This window comes from Mus caroli, unplaced genomic scaffold, assembly GCF_978045245.1.
Source record: "Mus caroli unplaced genomic scaffold, Mus_caroli_1 scaffold_8, whole genome shotgun sequence".
Lineage (NCBI taxonomy): Eukaryota > Metazoa > Chordata > Mammalia > Rodentia > Muridae > Mus > Mus caroli.
The window spans coordinates 118,042,951-118,051,889 of record NW_028227263.1 but is presented as its reverse complement, the minus strand read 5'-3'; the positions used below and the strand labels follow the sequence as shown (position 1 = coordinate 118,051,889).

Below are 8,939 nucleotides of genomic sequence, written 5' to 3'. Positions count from 1 at the left end.
GCCCCTCACTCAAGCCTCGGGATAATAGCGGACCCCCAAGAACTCACGAGAGACCAAACGATGCAAACCACACAAGGCTTTATTTGGGGAAATCCGGAGCTCTGGGGGCGACTTGTATCCCATGCAGGGGTAGAGGAGTCGACCCCGAGGGGAAAGGGGTCCCAGTTTTTATAGGTCCTCAAGTGGGGAAGGTGAAGGAGGGAGTAGAGGATTTTCAGATCTAAACAATGTCTATTCTAGGATATGATTGGTCGGCAGTGAGCGGTCCTCTTTTCCTCCTCTCCAGCTCCGGCGCCGTAGCCATCATGAATGACACAGTAACCATCCGGACCAGGAAGTTCATGACCAACCGTCTGCTTCAGAGGAAACAGATGGTCATTGATGTCCTTCATCCTGGGAAGGCAACAGTACCAAAGACAGAAATTCGGGAAAAGCTGGCCAAAATGTACAAAACCACACCAGATGTCATCTTTGTATTTGGATTCAGAACCCACTTCGGTGGTGGCAAGACCACTGGCTTTGGCATGATCTATGATTCTTTAGACTATGCTAAGAAGAATGAGCCTAAACACAGACTCGCAAGACATGGCCTTTATGAAAAGAAAAAGACCTCCCGAAAACAGCAAAAAAAAAGGAACGCAAGAACAGAATGAAGAAGGTCAGGGGCACGGCGAAGGCCAATGTTGGTGCTGGCAAAAAGCCAAAGGAGTAGATCTGCGGTGACTTGATGTTTTGCTGTGATGTGCAGATTTCTGAGAGGACAAATAAACTAAAAAGCTTCTACAAAAAAAAAAAAAACCAAAAACAAAAACAAAAAAAAACAATGTCTATTTTAAAATGATTGATTTCTCAAGGAATGGATATGGGAGGGAAACAAGGAGTCTAATGAAGGTGCAGTAACTCCGGATTAGCCCCGACTGTGGTTGTTGGGGAGATTTTCCGACTCTATCCCAGCAACCAATATCACAAACACCTGGCAGTGAGGTGCAGCAGTGGGCACACACCTGGGTTCAAGGAACGGTCAGAACATTGGCAGACACACGGGTTCAAGGAGCAGCCAGAGCATTGTGCACCTCTATTTTTCTAAATCAGTGAAGCTAGTTCTGCTAACAATGAAATCTATTTTGCCAATTTCAGGGCTTCTGTGACCTTTTACATTCTGTCAGGATCTTTCATTCCCCCACTTCTTCTAGTTACTAGTTCTAATCTTAGAACTAAACTGCAATCTCTTCTTCAAGGTTCTGCAGAGACTGGTATTGTTGTCTTAGTACTAACAGCTGGACGGCACCAATCCTTTCTCTAACAAAGGTCACCAGTTTATTAAGAATTAGCGGGCCACACATCAGCAGTAAGAGCAAAATTATTAGAGGGCCCATCAGAGTAGAAATGAGGTTGGTCAACCAAGGGGATTTATTAAAAAGTCCTTCAAACCATCTGGTCTGTGCTTCTCAGCCTCATTTTCTCTTTTCTAGTCTGTCTCTTAACTTGCTCATGGAGTCTTCTATGACTCCAGAATGGTCTACATAGAAGCAACATTCTTCTTTTAAGGCAGCACACAATCCTCCCTCTTTAAGGAAAAGCAGGTCTAACCCACTACGATTCTGGAGAACTACCTCTGACAGGGATGTTAAGTATTCTTTTAACCTAGTGATAGGGCTGCGATATCGGTGTCCATAGCTTCTCTTAACTGACTATAATAGCAGGGCACCCTATCTAGGGCTGCAGCTCCAGTTCCAATCCTTTCTGCTATTCCTCCTACCCCTAAGAGCACAGCCAAAGTCATAGTCACAGGCTCCCTGTGAAGGTGAGTCGGCCGTCTGTCAAACTCATCGACAGAAGTTTCTGAGGGATGGTAGATGACTCTGGGCACTAACTGCACCAGGATGCAATAGTCTCTAGTGTTGTTGAACACTGATGTCGATACACAGGGGGTCATTCCAGTGCTACAAGCCCACCACTTATTGGGACCAGTGACAAATAATAAGTCAATTTGGTTCAGGGGCTCTTATAGGTAACATTACACAGATGTCGATGACTCAGAGGCACTTTTCCTATGTATGTGCCTGTGCCAGACACTTCAGTGAGGGTGAGTGTGTGGCTACGTCCCCAACTGCAGTGATCATGACTGGTGGTATTATTATAAGTTCCCATTACTGCCATCCCCTCGTAATAGGGAGGTCCAGATGTTAGGAACAGCCAACAAGACTTGGTGGCATTGGGATTGGTACCATTTAACACAGAAAAAGCTCCTTGGAGGAGGCCAAACAGTCTTTGTCGGGTGGGTGGTGGCCCAACTTGCACTGGGGCTACAGAGTGAAGAACAGGACTCAAAAAGTTTTTCTGTGGGGAAGACATTTGGGGAGTCTTTTGAGTGGGGGATAAGGTCAGGGCCGGCCTTGGGAGAAGGGGTCGGTTTGGCTCAGGGAGCACCTTATTAGGGCCTACTGGTAGGGCCAGGGGACTTTCAATGTTTAGATGGACATGGAGCAATGATCCAGGTCTACTACCATAATTGTAGAACATGACTCCCCAGGTCATGCCTCCAATCCACTGGGCAAGGGCATAATTTTTTCCCATGTCTGTGAACTGCAGTTTCACACGATCTAAGTCTGTAGACTTGCATTTCTGATTTCTGTATAACCCCATTACCGCATGTTTCCCTGGCCCCTTATTTTGAAAAGAAAACTAACCCATCCCCGGAGGGCTCAATGGCCCATTTCCAATGTCCATCATTTTAGGTAACACAACTCCACTGACTGCAAAAGTACCACCTAGGCCCCCCACACCAGGGACTCTTAAGGTGCTTGGGGCAGCTATAGAACCCATAGCTTCAGACCTCTTTAGGGGGAGTACTCCCAGCCACAGGGATAATTTGGCAGAGGCAAAAATACAGGGTTAGCCGCCATGCCCCCAGAGGTTCTAAGTTTGAGGTGGCAAATACTATTTCCCCCGATTGGGATAACACTTGCCAAGTGAGAGTCATAGGCTGGTGTGGGTTGTCACTCTTCTCTTCCTCTGTTTCTCTCTTGTGATACACATTTTCTGCCTCCTTGACTAAATCTTGTAAAGCCATGTCATTTAATCCTTCTAGTCTCTGTAACTTCCTCTTAATATCTGATGCTGACTGCCCTGCTGTAGCTGTAAAAGCTGTAGCTACCGAAGCTTGTTGACTCTCAGAGGTCAGGTCAAAAGGAGTATAGCGTCTATAAGCTTCCATCAATCTTTCCAGAAAAACAGACGGGGACTCGGTAGGGCCCTGCATCACCTCTCTTACCTTAGCCAAATTGGTGGGGCGTCTCACCACTCCCTTTAGACCTGCGACCAGAGCCTGGTGGTAAACTGACAACCTCTCCCTACCTTCAGCTGTGTTGTAGTTCCAATCTGGCTGGTCCAGAGGGAACCCAGCGTTAATCTCATTAGGTAGGTTGGTTTGGACTCCATTCACTCCAGGAACGTTTTTCCGAGCCTCCAGGAGAATGCGCTCTTTTTCTTCAGTAGTAAACAGAACCTGGAGGAGCTGCTGACAGTCAGCCCAAGTGGATTGATGAGAAAACATAAGAGACTCCACCAGCCCCATCAGGCTGGCCGGATTCTCAGAAAAGGAGGCATGGTTAGCTTTCTAACTGTACAGATCAGCCGATGAGAAAGGCCCTCAAGAACTCACAACATTGGAAGGTCTGCAGAGATTGTGGGTCTGTGGGCGGGTCACCCACAGCTTGCAAAGGAAAAGCAGAAGTGGTGTCAGGAGCTCCATCTGCTGGGGGACTCTGGGCTTGGCAGCTCCAGGTCCCAGCCGCCGGTCCTCCAACTGCACTGCCAGCGATCCCAGAGCTGGGTGCAGGGACCTTCGGAGGAGTGGGACCTGGCGGGGGCAGAAGCTAGAGCGGAGGGAAAGGAGACTCTGGCCACTCAGGAGGCCCTTCAATTTCAGGATAGATCTTAGGGGGAGCTGTGGGTTGAAGAGAAGACTCCATTTCAGGTGGAGCCTTTGGTTTTATTTTTGTTTCATAAGAGTCAGGGCTCGGGAGCCTGACCTACACTGGGGAATCCATGGTTTGATCCAAGACAGAGGATTCTGGACAAGGTCCTGCCAGACAGTAATGTAAGGCTGTTGATCTGGGTGGGACCCAGGTCCGCTCTGAAAAACAATAGCTTTAACTTCAAAAATAAGAATCAAATCAAAAGTCCCCTCAGGTGGCCATCCTACATCAAAAACCACTCGGAGGCAAAAAAAAGTCTGCCAAGGTCCTTTCTTAATTTCTACTGAAAGATTATGGGCCCTTGACCTAACTTCAGTCCAGTGGTCTAAAGTCAAACTTAGGGGGGTCGTTACAGTCTGCCCCATCGTCTACACCACGTAAAACATGAAACAAACACAGAAAACACACACACACACTGACAAATGCCCATCTTCTAATGGACAGACAAAACCAACTCAGAAATGCAAAAGGTCAGGGAAGTGAGTAAGTCCTCCAATCTAGGAAGACTACTGACTCTTCACTCCCCACCCCAGATGGACTCCTGAAGTCCCTCCCCTCGCTCCGAGGCATCCCCCAGAGCAAGCAACCAGTGATTCCAGCATGGCTGCTGTTCACACTCTGCCCCTCACCCTGAGGTGCGGGTCTCCGTTTCTCATGAAACGTAGTGGCTGCAAATTTCAGCACCAAACCTCGCCAGCTCACAGAAATATTTTTAGACAAGAAATCTCACCTCCAAGTGGGTCTTCGGAGACGTGGGTGGTCGCGCCAATCCCGGACAAGCCCCCAATGAAAGACCTCCAAAGAGAGACCCTCACTCAAGTCTCAGGATAATAGCGGACCCCCAAGAACTCACAAGAGACCAAACTTGATGCAAACCACATGAGGCTTTATTCGGGGAAAGCCAGAGCTCTGGGGACAACTCATATCCCACGCAGGGGTAGAGGAGTCGACTCCGAGGGGAAAGGGGTCCAGTTTTAATAGGTCTTCAAGGGGGAAAGGAGAAGGAGGGAGTAGGGGAATTCCAAATCTAAACAATGTCTATTCTAAAATGGTTGATTTCTCAAGAAATGGGTATGGGAGGGAAACAAGAAGAGTCTAATGAAGGTACAGTAACTCCGGATTGGCCCCAACTGAGATTGCTGGGGAGATTTTCCGAGTCTATCCCAGCAACCAATATCACAAACACCTGGCAGTGAGGTGCAGCAGTGGGCACACACCTGGGTTCAAGGAACGGTCAGAACATTGGCAGACACAGGGGTTCAAGGAGCAGCCAGAGCATTGTGCACCTCTATTTTTCTAAATCAGTGAAGCTAGTTCTGCTAACAGTGAAATCTATTTTGCCAATTTCAGGGCTTCTGTGACCTTTTACATTCTGTCAGGATCTTTCAGAACTGGCATGCGGCAGCCGGAACACAACGAGAAGTTCTCCAGCTGTTTCTCACTACAGAATCATGACGAGCGAAGATCAGAGAAAAGACTCGCCAAGCATTGCAAGTCAACACAATGCAGGAGTGTCACCTCACTCTCCATGAGGTTAGATTTATATTCTTTCTAAACACCATGCTCCCCATCAAGTGGCTGCCTCAGCAACACATCCTCTCATAAGACAGCTTACAGAGAAACATCCCATGATGCAACAGAGTCTCCAAAGAAACCAGGAAGTCCCACCTCACCTGGGAGTGGGGGACACTAAAAAGATGGAGACAAGAAGTCACAGGAGCAGGGCTGGCAAGATTGCTCAGTGGTTAAGAGTGCCGACTGCTCTTCCGAAGGTCCTGAGCTCAAATCCCAGCAACCACATGGTGGCTCACAACCATCTGTAACGAAATCTGATGCCCTCTTCTGGAGTATCTGAGGACAGCTACAGTGTACTTAAATATAATAAATAAATAAATCTTAAAAAAAAAAAAAAAGAAGAAGAAGAAGAAGAAGAAGAAGAAGAAGAAGAAGAAGAAGAAGAAGAAGAAGAAGTCACAGGAGCAGCAGAGAGAGACCGTGGTTGCCAAAGTCTGCTATCTCCAGGAGATAGAAATCTGACTGCCTACCATACCAACGCTTCAGGAGGAGAAAGTTAGTGGTAGGAGACAAGTTTATTCAAGGGCCAGCAATATCGAGAAGAAGTGAAGAGGCCACCTCAAAGCTCCATCTTGAGGAGCTCGAGGACACAAAAGGTTTTGTAGAAGGGTAGGGAGGTGCAAAAGGTAGACGATGTTACTGAGCCAAGTCTTAGTCATCCAGAACCCAGGTCTCTATTTTCCTTCTCCATAAGAACAGGCTGGAGCTGGGCGTGGTGGCGCACGCCTTTAATCCCAGCACTCGGGAGGCAGAGGCAGGCGGATTTCTGAGTTCGAGGCCAGCCTGGTCTACAAAGTGAGTGCCAGGACAGCCAGGGCTACACAGAGAAACCCTGTCTCGAAAAACCAAAAAAAAAAAAAAAAAAAAGAACAGGCTGTTGCACAGGGCTGTCCCTGCCCCTCTTTCAGACAGACATACTCACACGACAGAAGACTAGGGGATATATAATAGCTAACATTTGTAATTTGTATTTAGTTATTTTGGGTGTTTGTTTGTTTGTTTGTTTGTTTGTTTTTGAGAAAAGGTTTCACTGGGTAGCCCTGGCTGGCCTTAAACTCACAGATATCTGACTGCCTCTGCCTCCTGGGTGCTGGGGTAAAAAGCGTGTGCCACCAAGACTGGCTCTGATGTAGTCATCATCACCAAATCTTAGCTGTGGTGTTAGTCACTAGGAAGCAGCTAAAGGGAGAGAGGGTCTCTTCCGGCTCCCAGTTTGAGGGGATGCGTTCCATCACGGTGGAAAGGCATGGTGGCTAGAGTGGAGGTGCAGCTATTGATAATGCATCTTCAGTCAAGAAGAAAAAATAAAAAAAGCCAGAATACGGGGCCAGGCTATAAAACCTCAAGGCCTTCCCCAGTGGCCCCCTTCTTCCAGTAAGGCTCCACCACCTTCCCACACAGCATCACCAACTGGAGGCTAAACATTCAAATACTTAAGCCCAGGAGGGGCATTTCACATTCAAACCTCGATTGCCAACTTGATGAGATTGATAATCACCCAGGAGACACACGTCTGGGTGTTTCCAGAGAGGATTAACTGAGGCTCCTCCTAAATGTGAGGAGCGCCCCATAGGCTGAGGTCCTGCACTGAATACTGGGGGAAATAACATGAACAGGGCACCAGCATTCATGTTCCTGTGAATGCAACGAGACGGCTTACATCATGCTCCCACCACCATGATGGGCTGCATCCCTCCAACTGTGGACCAAGCCCAGCTGCCAACAACCTGGGCTGAGAAAGAAATGCATTCTGTTCTAAGATCATTTGGGCCATGGGCAAACTCAGGACAGAGGAAAAAGATCTGCCCAACAGCCATCCCCCTCCCTAAAAGCAAGAGGAAATGATCTTTTGGTTTTGGTTTGGTTTTTTGGTTTGTTGTTGTTATTGTTTTCTCTGTGTAGCCCTGCCAGTCCTAGAACTCACTCTATAGACCACACTGGAGCTCGCTGGCCTCAAACTCAGAGATCCACCTGCCTCTGCTTCCTCTTTCTCCCGAGTACTGGGATTAAAGGTGTACCCCAACTGCCACCACCACCAGGCTTGTGCTGTTTCTTTAAGACTTGAGGCTTAGCCGGGCATGGTGGCGCACACCTTTAATCCCAGCACTCGGGAGCCAGAGCCAGACGGATTTATGAGTTCAAGGCCAGCCTGGTCTACAAAGTGAGTTTCAGGACAGCCAGGTCTATACAGAGAAACCCTGTCTCAAAGGAAAAAAAAAAAAAAAAAAGACTTGAGACTTGTCTGGGTCCGGTTTTCTCCATACTTGCTTGTCATTCTATCCGGGGCAATGCCCTTCCTTCCTAAACCTGCTTCTCCCAGATGTTTGGTCCCAGGAACAAGAAACATAACTCAGAAGGTGAGTCATATGGACACGGCCAACATTGTGACTCAAGGATATGTGGTTCCAAAGCCCCGTGAACAGGCTGTGGAAATGTGGAGGTGGGCCATCTTGGAGAGAGTTTGGAAGACCAAAATGCTAAAAAAAAAAAAATGTGATGGATGCTGGGCTCACAAAGTTTGGTTTGGGTTGCTTGCTTTGCTTTTATTATATTTATTGTGTTTTATGTATGAGGGTCTCTCCTTCGTGCGCCTGTGTACCACATGTGTGCCTGGTTCCCAGGGAAGTCAGGAAAGACCATCAGATCCACTGGATCTAGAGTCACGGATGGTTGTCAGCTGCCACGTGGGTGGTGGGGACCTATGAAAGGCACAAACCTTTAATTCCAGCGCTCGGAAGACAGGTGCAAGTGGATCTCCAATGAGTCCAGCCTAGTCTACATAGAGAGACCCTGTCTCAAACAAACAAATGAACAAACAACAACAAAAGCTAGGCTCCCCCCGGTTGTGGGATGGGGTCACCCACTCATCTCCAAATTTTTAATCCAGAATGACTCCTATCTAAAGGAAATACAGGGACAAAATGTGGAGCAGAGACTGAAGGAAAGGCCATCCAGAGACTGCCCCACCTGGAGATCCATCCCATATGCAGTCACCAAACCCAGACACTATTGAGCATGCCAGGAAGTGCTTGCTGACAGGAGCCTGAGATAGTGATCTCCTGAGAGGTTGTGCCAAAGCCTGACCAATACAGATGCAGATGCTTGCAGCCAACCATCAGACTGAGCACAGGGACCCCAGTGCAGGAGGTAGAGAAAGGACTGAAGGAGCTGAAGGGAGTTGCAACCCCATAGGAAGAACAACAATATCAACCAGCCAGACTCCCAGAGCTCCCAGGAACTAAACTACCAACCAAAGAGTACACATGGAGGGACTCATAGCTCTGGCTGCATATGTAGCAGAAGATGGACTTATCTGGCATCAATGGGAGTCCATTGGTCCTGTAAAGGCTTGATGCCCCAGTGTAAGGAAATGCCAAGGTGGTG

At 48.0% G+C, this 8,939-nt stretch overlaps 1 pseudogene; it reads left to right on the top strand.

The window, feature by feature from the left end:
- Positions 1 to 249: 249 nt before the first annotated feature.
- Positions 250 to 792, top strand: LOC110298676 (small ribosomal subunit protein eS24 pseudogene; annotated as a pseudogene).
- Positions 793 to 8,939: the final 8,147 nt, after the last annotated feature.